The sequence below is a fragment of the Arachis ipaensis genome, chromosome B2 (genome assembly GCF_059453495.1).
Source record: "Arachis ipaensis isolate K30076 ecotype BB chromosome B2, ASM5945349v1, whole genome shotgun sequence".
Classification (NCBI taxonomy): Eukaryota; Viridiplantae; Streptophyta; class Magnoliopsida; order Fabales; family Fabaceae; genus Arachis; species Arachis ipaensis.
Genome location: NC_142437.1, coordinates 846,459 through 854,037, shown reverse-complemented (window position 1 = coordinate 854,037; position 7,579 = coordinate 846,459). Strand labels below are relative to the sequence as shown.

Here is a 7,579-nt window from a genome sequence, read left to right as displayed (position 1 = left end):
TGTATACTAACAAAATCACGATGGTAAATAATAAATATGCGCAATTTGAAAATTTAAGACTGAATTTTTATACAAAGGTTTTGCCGAATGAATTGATGAAAGAAAATTAAAACGAGCAGACTCAATGATGTAAATAAAAGCCCAAACTCTACGAAACGCTGTAGTTACAATGGGCTAAAGCCCAATCTAATAAAAGCCCGTTAACAATAATTACTGTCCATGCATGATGCATGGTGGATAGAGCTGTTTGGTTTAGGTAGTCGAGAAGAGAACAAGGCAACCAGCATCATTAGCAATTTGCAGCATTGCCAAATGGCAATGGCAATGCCCATGACCTCATCCTTAATGTTATCAACAACTTGTTCTTTTAATTTCCCTTCTATCACTATATGCATTTCCTCTTACAACCCTAACCCTTCTAGAAGACTAGTTCTCTTTCACCTTCTTTCTGGTCCTTTTGGTAATTAACCTCCATTCACATCATCTTTATTATTATCCATTTGATACTTAGAGTTAATTAATTATATTATTACTCTGTTTACATTAACAGAATTGTTATGGCAATTTTTTTAGCTATTCCACAGTCCCAATCTCTGTTATTTGGTGTAAAAGGTTCAGAATTGTTTAGAGTAGCAAAGGCTAATGCAGCAGAGAATCTAATTCAACCAGAGCAAAACTTGTTTGAATGGGTCAAAAATGACAATAGAAGATTCTTACATGTTGTGTACCGTGTTGGGGACTTGGATAAGACTATAAAGTATGCTACCTATGATGCTTCAATCGCCCTAAATTAATGCAATTATTATACTATATTCTTAAATCTTGATTACATTTTCAGAATGTGTATATATATTTAGGTTTTACACTGAGTGCCTTGGCATGAAGCTGTTGAGAAAACATGATATACCTGAAGAAAGATACACAAATCCTTTTCTTGGATATGGCCCTGAAGATTCCAATTTTACAGTTGAGCTTACCTACAGTGAGTTTAGATGTGCAAGATACAAACTTTTGTTTAGCATAAAATAGTTTGTGCTTCTCATGTTTCTTGTTTGTATTTCTTGATCATTGCAGATTATGGAGTGGACAAGTATGACATTGGAAATGGGTTTGGTCATTTGGGTGTTGTAGTTGAAGATGTAAGCTCCTATTATAGAACAATTAGAAAACAAAGCATGATTGTTGATATTGTAGAATTAAGCAACAACAACTTAAAACTCAAATAGAGTCTCCAATTGAACACATTGGTGCATTAAGAACCAATTTATATTTTTCATGAACATTAGTTACCAGCTTATCTAACATCACCAGCCAATTAATCAATGTGTGTTGTTATCTTCAAACTATGAAATTCTCACAGGAAGTTAAAAACTAAATGGTCTTTTTAAGAGTGGTTTTTGGTACATTTCCTTTTATTGATGCTCAATTTTCATGTATGCTGCATGTCTCTGTCAAATTTCTGACTTTAATTATGATGATTATTGTCCTTACTCCAATTTCTAGACTGCCAAGGCAGTTGATCTGATAAAAGCAAAAGGTGAAAAGGTTATCAAGGAACCAGGGCCTGTCAAAGGTGGCAGCACAGTAACTTCTTTCATCCAATATCCTGATGGTTATGAATTTGAGCTCTTGGAAAGAGGACTTACTTCCGAACCCCTATGCTAAGTATCACTTCGTGTAGGCGATCTTGACCATGCCATAATCTTCTATCAGAAAGTGAGTGTTTTCTACTCCTGATAGGATGAAAATGTGAAAGGTTCTTTCATGAAGTGAATTCCATCTTTCTTTCATGTATTAATATTTTTCCTTGTTTTTATGGATTTCAAAAGTCTATTGGCATGCAACTTCTGCGTAGGAAAGACAATCCTGAGCACAAGGTAAACTTATGCTGGTGGCAATTATTAATATCATGCGCAAGTTGGCTTGTTTGGTTTCTGTTTTCATTTTCAGTAACTTTTGCTTATTAGATTTTGTGAAGAAAAAAAAGTAAAAACAAAAAACATGATTTTATTGATTTTTAGCTATCAATTGTCATTGGTTCTGATTGGTTTACAGAATACAGTTGCCACAATGGGTATGGTCCTGAAGATAAGAACACTGTTCTAGAACTTACATATATCTACGGAATCCCTAATTATGACAAAGGAAATGGCTATGGACAGGTAGATACTATTTGTTTTCCATTTTCGAAAGTGGTTTTATTGATTTTTGTGTTGTTCTCCGTGTCTATTTTCTATATCTTACTGTTAGAATGTAACTCATTTATGTGTTTGCACATATTGCAATAGGCACAAATGATGTGTATAAGAGTGCAAAGCAATCAAACTGTGTGGAGGCAAGATTATCCGTGAACCTGGGCCGCTGCCAGGTATCAACACCAAGATAGCAGTTTGCTTAGACCCTGATGGTTGGAAATTGGTATGCATAACCTTTCCATCTATTTGATTGTATGGGATTTATTATGTGCTTCTTCTAAGACTTCAACCAGGTCAACTATGTTGATGAATTCATGGGTGGTTTGTGTTTGATATGTAATTAGAGAGGAATGAATCATATGTGAAATAACGTGAGAAATACTAGGCAAATATATTTTATTTTAAACACCATGCCGACTCACACTATCCACGGTTGAACGGGGTGAGTCGGATGACTTGCGATGCAAGATATGTACACCAAACATAACTCAAAATACTATTTACCACTACTGCTTTTTCTCTATACCTATCATCTGAGTTCTCCTTTCATTTATACCCGAAACTTTGGCATAGAATGATACCATCTTATTGTATTTTAAAGTTTGACTTGTGTATTAATTATGTAGGCTTTTGTTGATAATGCTGATTTCCTGAAGGAATTAGAGTGACAATGTAACAGTTCTAGATCCTATGCCTCTTCATTGAAATCATTGTACTCTATCAATGTCCTTGGCAAAATCTTACAGTTATTCTATCAAATGTACATCTTTATAAGCATCTCACAAAGTAAAAGTAAAAGAGAAGTAGAAAAAGCAACCCCATATCAGCCATTTTATTTTTTCTTATTTTTTGTTTATATTTATGCCGCTTTGGCATGGCAATTCAACATATACTGAATCCCATCAAGCCAGAACTGTTTGTCTCTTTTACTCTCACATTCAAACTCTATTATCCTTTCTGCAGTTTTAATTCCGAAATATGCCCTCTTTTCTATTTAGTCTTCCTTCTCTCTTCCCGGCCAAGCTTAGACATCACTGCAGACTCCGGTGACTATACCTGCGATTTTATAGGCCATACCTTAAAGCATTGGTTTTCAGATTGTGGGAAAGAATAGTTATGAATGAAACTTTGAGCTTACATTTCTTCTTTTTGGTGAATGTTCCTGCCATGTGCTTGCTCTTCATTTTTGCTATAACCTGTTGTAATTTTGTTAGAACATTCCATGTAACTATTTAATTAGAGATATCAACAAAATCAGTGGTTATGATTATCTCCTATGCCTATTATTTGTTGATGGATTTTTGAGTTTCTTCTAGCAATTACCTGTAAATTTGAATTCATATTGAAAGATACTTGCTTCAAGTGAAGATCTCCTGCATTTGACATTCAGAAAGAAAGGGATACTTTGTGTTATAAATATAAACTTCTATGTGCATTTGCCATTTGTTTTAATTTATTTCAATTTCTATAAATATTTTAAGGATACCTTTTCTTGTACGCTTTAGAAGCTCCCCTCCTTCGAAAACAGAGTCCAATGCCAGCAAGATGTTTGCTTCTCTTCCTTTCTCGCATTTTTCATCGACTAGAGGGATTTTTAGGGTTTTTCCAGGATTTTCTAGATTTTTCTAAGGTTTTCTAGGATTTTTCTATTATTTTCTAGGGTTTTCAAGTATTTTTCTAAAGTTTTCCAGGATTATCTAAGGTTTTATAGGGTTTTGTAGGGTTTTCTAGGATTTTTCTAATGTTTTTTAGGATTTTTAGGATTTTCTAGGGTTTTCTAGGATTATCTAGGGTTTTCTAGGATTTTTTAGGGTTTTTCTTGGATTTTCTAGGGTTTTCTAGGGTTTGTTAGGTACTTAGGTTTTTTTAGGGTTTTCTAGGATTTTTCTAAAGTTTTCTAGGGTTTTCTAGGGTTTTTTAAAGTTTTCTAGGGTTTTCCAAGATTTTTTAGGGTTTTGTAGGGTTTTCTAGGAGTTTTATAGGATTTTTTAGGATTTTATAGGGTATTTTTTAGGGTTTTGCTCTAAGTGAGAGATCCTTGGTTTAATACCCACCTATAACATATTTTTATAACATATACATATATAGGATGTAAGTTAGTCACACTCAATTTCCAATCCTCTAACTTGTCAAATTTTGACATAGTTTATTCGTAAGGTATTCAAACTATTTTAATTTATTCCAATTTAGCCTCTTAAATTTTATTGTTTAAATTTGAAATATTTGATTTTTAATCATAATTTTAATTTGATCTTTAAATATAAAGAAATATTGTTAAACTAATAAACTATTAACAAAAATGAAAAATCTAAAGATTTCAAATTAATACATGAGTGACAAACCCCCCAAAAAATACCCCAACGACTATGACATCCCATTTTCTCTTTGCTTACCCAACAATACCCACTACTTTCAAATCTCCAATATTCTTCTTCCACAGCCCCTCAGTCTCCCACCCTGTCATAGACTAGAACGGCAACCACTTCTTTCTCTAGCATCCCTTTGATCTCTTCATTGTACACTGTTACTATTGCTGTTGAGGATGCAACCTTTGAGCTCGATGCCGATCTGCTCACTTCTCATCTCTTCGCTGTTGTTGTGCTCTCTACTCTGTATTCCCTCTCCAACCTTTTGCTTTCTCTACTCACACCGCCGCTATTCTAAAGAAAAGTTGAGATATTCATTTATATAAAAAAAATCTAAAAACACATTGTGATGACTAAATTAAAAGATATCTCTATATATGTATCATGTTGCTAAATGCTACAAAGGGAATGGACATATAACAAAAGATGGAAGGAAAATAATGAAGGATGTTGTGAGGAAATATTGAGTGATTGCTTCTGAAGATGACAAAAAGCTATCCACCTGCTTTAATTTTTTGTCTATTAAGTAATAATGTATATTAAAATACGATAGGTGAAAACTTTTAATGAATGTTGGAGACCTGTACATGGATGTTGCAAAAGATATTATGTAGGGTTTTTTAAAATTTTCTAGGTTTTTCTATGGTTTTTTAGGATTTTTCTAGAATTTTCTAGGGTTATCTAAGGTTTTCTAGGGTTCTCTAGTATTATCTAGGGTTTTTTTAGGGTTTTATTAGGGTTTTCTAGGATTTTTTATGGTTATCTAGGGTTTTCTAGGTTTTTTCTAGGGTTTTCTAGAGTTTTTGGGATTTTCTAGAATTTTTTTTCATGATTTTTAGGGTTTTTTTTAGAGTTTTCTAGTGTTTTCTAGGTTTTTTAGGATTTTGTTAGGTTTTTGAGGAGTTTCAAGGATTTTCTAGGTTTTGTCTAGGTCTATCTAGGGTTTTTAGGATTTTTAGGGTTTTCTAAGATTTTTTTAGGGTTTTTTAGAAATTTTTTTTTGTTTTTTCTAGGATTTTTTAAGGTTTTCTAGGGTTTTCTAGATTTTTTCTTAGGTTTTCTCGGGTTTTTCTAGGATTTTTCTAGGGTGTTTAGCATTTTTAGGATTTTCTAGGATTTTTCTAGGGTTTTCTTGGGTTATCTAGGGTTTTCTAGGATTTTCTAGGATTTTTTTTTGTATTTTCTAGGGTTTCCTAGGAATTTTTTTAGGATTTTCTATGGTTTTTTTAGGGGGTTTTTAGGTTTTTTTGTATTTTCTAAGGTTTTCTATGGTTATTTAGTGTTTTCTAAGGTTATATAGGGTTTTCTAGGGTTTTTTTTTTATGTTTTTTTAGGTTTTTCTAGGGTTATCTAGGTTTTTTAGAATCTTCTAACGTTTTTTTTGTTTTTTAGAGTTTTCAAGTGTTTTTTAGGTTTTTTCTAGGGTTTTCCAGGATTTTCTAGGGTTTTTAGGACTTTCAAGGGTGTTTTTATGGTTTTTAGGATTTTTCAGTATTTTTCTAGGATTTTATAGATTTTTCTAGAGTTTTCTAAGGTTTTTCTATTATTTTCTTGGATTTTCTAGGTTTTTCTAGGGTTTTCTAGGACTTTTTAGGATTTTTTAATATTTACTAAGATTTCTAGGGTTTTTAGGGTTTCTATTATTTTCTAAGATTTTTTAGGGTTTTCTAGGGTTATCAAAGATTTTCTAGTGTTATTTAGGGATTTCTAGGGATTTCTACGATTTTCTAGGATATTTTAGGATCTTCTAGGATTTTCTATGGTTTTTCTACAGTTTTCTATGATCTTCTAAGTTTTTCTATGGTTTTCTATGGTTTTTCTAGGATTTTTTAGGATTTTCTAGGATTTTTTAGGGTTATCTAGGGTTTTCTACAGTTTTTATGGTTTTTCTAGGATTTTCTAGAATCTTCTAGGATTTTCTAAGTTTTTTCTAGGATTTTTCAGAATTTTCTATGTTTTTTAGGGTTTTCTAGGGTTTTTTATGATTTTTCTAGGGTTTTTATGGTTTTTTCTAGGATTTGTTTTTATGATTTTTAGGGTTTTCTAGGGTTTTCTAGGGTTTTCGAGGATTTTCTAGTGTTATTTAGGGTTTTCTAGGATTTTTCTAGGGTTTTCTAGGGTTTTCAAGGGTTTTCTAAGGTTTTCTAGGTTTTTCTAGGGTTTTCTAAAATTTTCTAAGATTTTTAGGTTTTTAGGATTTTTTTATGGTTTTTAGGATTTTTAGAGTTTTTCTAGGATTTTCTAGATTTTTCTAAGGTTTTCTAGGATTTTTCTATTATTTTCTAGGGTTTTCTAAAGTTTTCTAGGGTTATTTATGAATTTCTAGGGTTTTGTAGGATTTTCTAGGGTTTTTCTAGTGTTTTTTAGGATTATCTAGGATTTTGTAGGATTTTCAAGGATTTTCTAGTAATTTTTAGGGTTTTCTAGGGTTTTTCTAAAGTTTTCTAGGGTTATCTAGAGTTTTTTAGGGTTTTCTAGGGTTTTCCAGGATTCTTTAGGGTTTTTTAGGGTTTTTTTAGGAGTTTTCTATGATCTTTTAGGATTTTTAGGGTATTTTTTAGGGTTTTGCACTAAGTGAGAGATCCTTGGTTTAATACCCACCTATAACATATTTTTATAATATATACATATATAGGATGTAAGTTAGTCACACTCAATTTCCAATCCTCTAATTTGTCATATTTTGACATAGTTTATTCGTAAGATATTCAAACTATTTTAATTTATTCCAATTTAGCCTCTTAAATTTTATTGTTTAAATTTGAAATATTTGATTTTTAATCATAATTTTAATTTGATCTTTAAATATAAAGAAATATTGTTAAACTAATAAACTATTAACAAAAATAAAAAAATCTAAAGATTTCAAATTAATACATGAGTGACAAACCCTCCAAAAAATACCCCAACGACTATGACATCCCATTTTCTCTTTGCTTACCCAACAATACCCACTACTTTCAAATTTCCAATATTCTTCTTCCACAGCCCCTCAGTCTTCCACCCTGTCATAGACCA

The 7,579-nt window shown here is 31.8% G+C and overlaps 1 pseudogene; it reads left to right on the top strand.

Moving 5' to 3' along the window:
* The first annotated feature begins 219 nt into the window (after positions 1–219).
* On the top strand, positions 220–2,863 carry LOC107626614 (lactoylglutathione lyase-like; annotated as a pseudogene).
* The last annotated feature ends 4,716 nt before the right edge of the window (positions 2,864–7,579 follow it).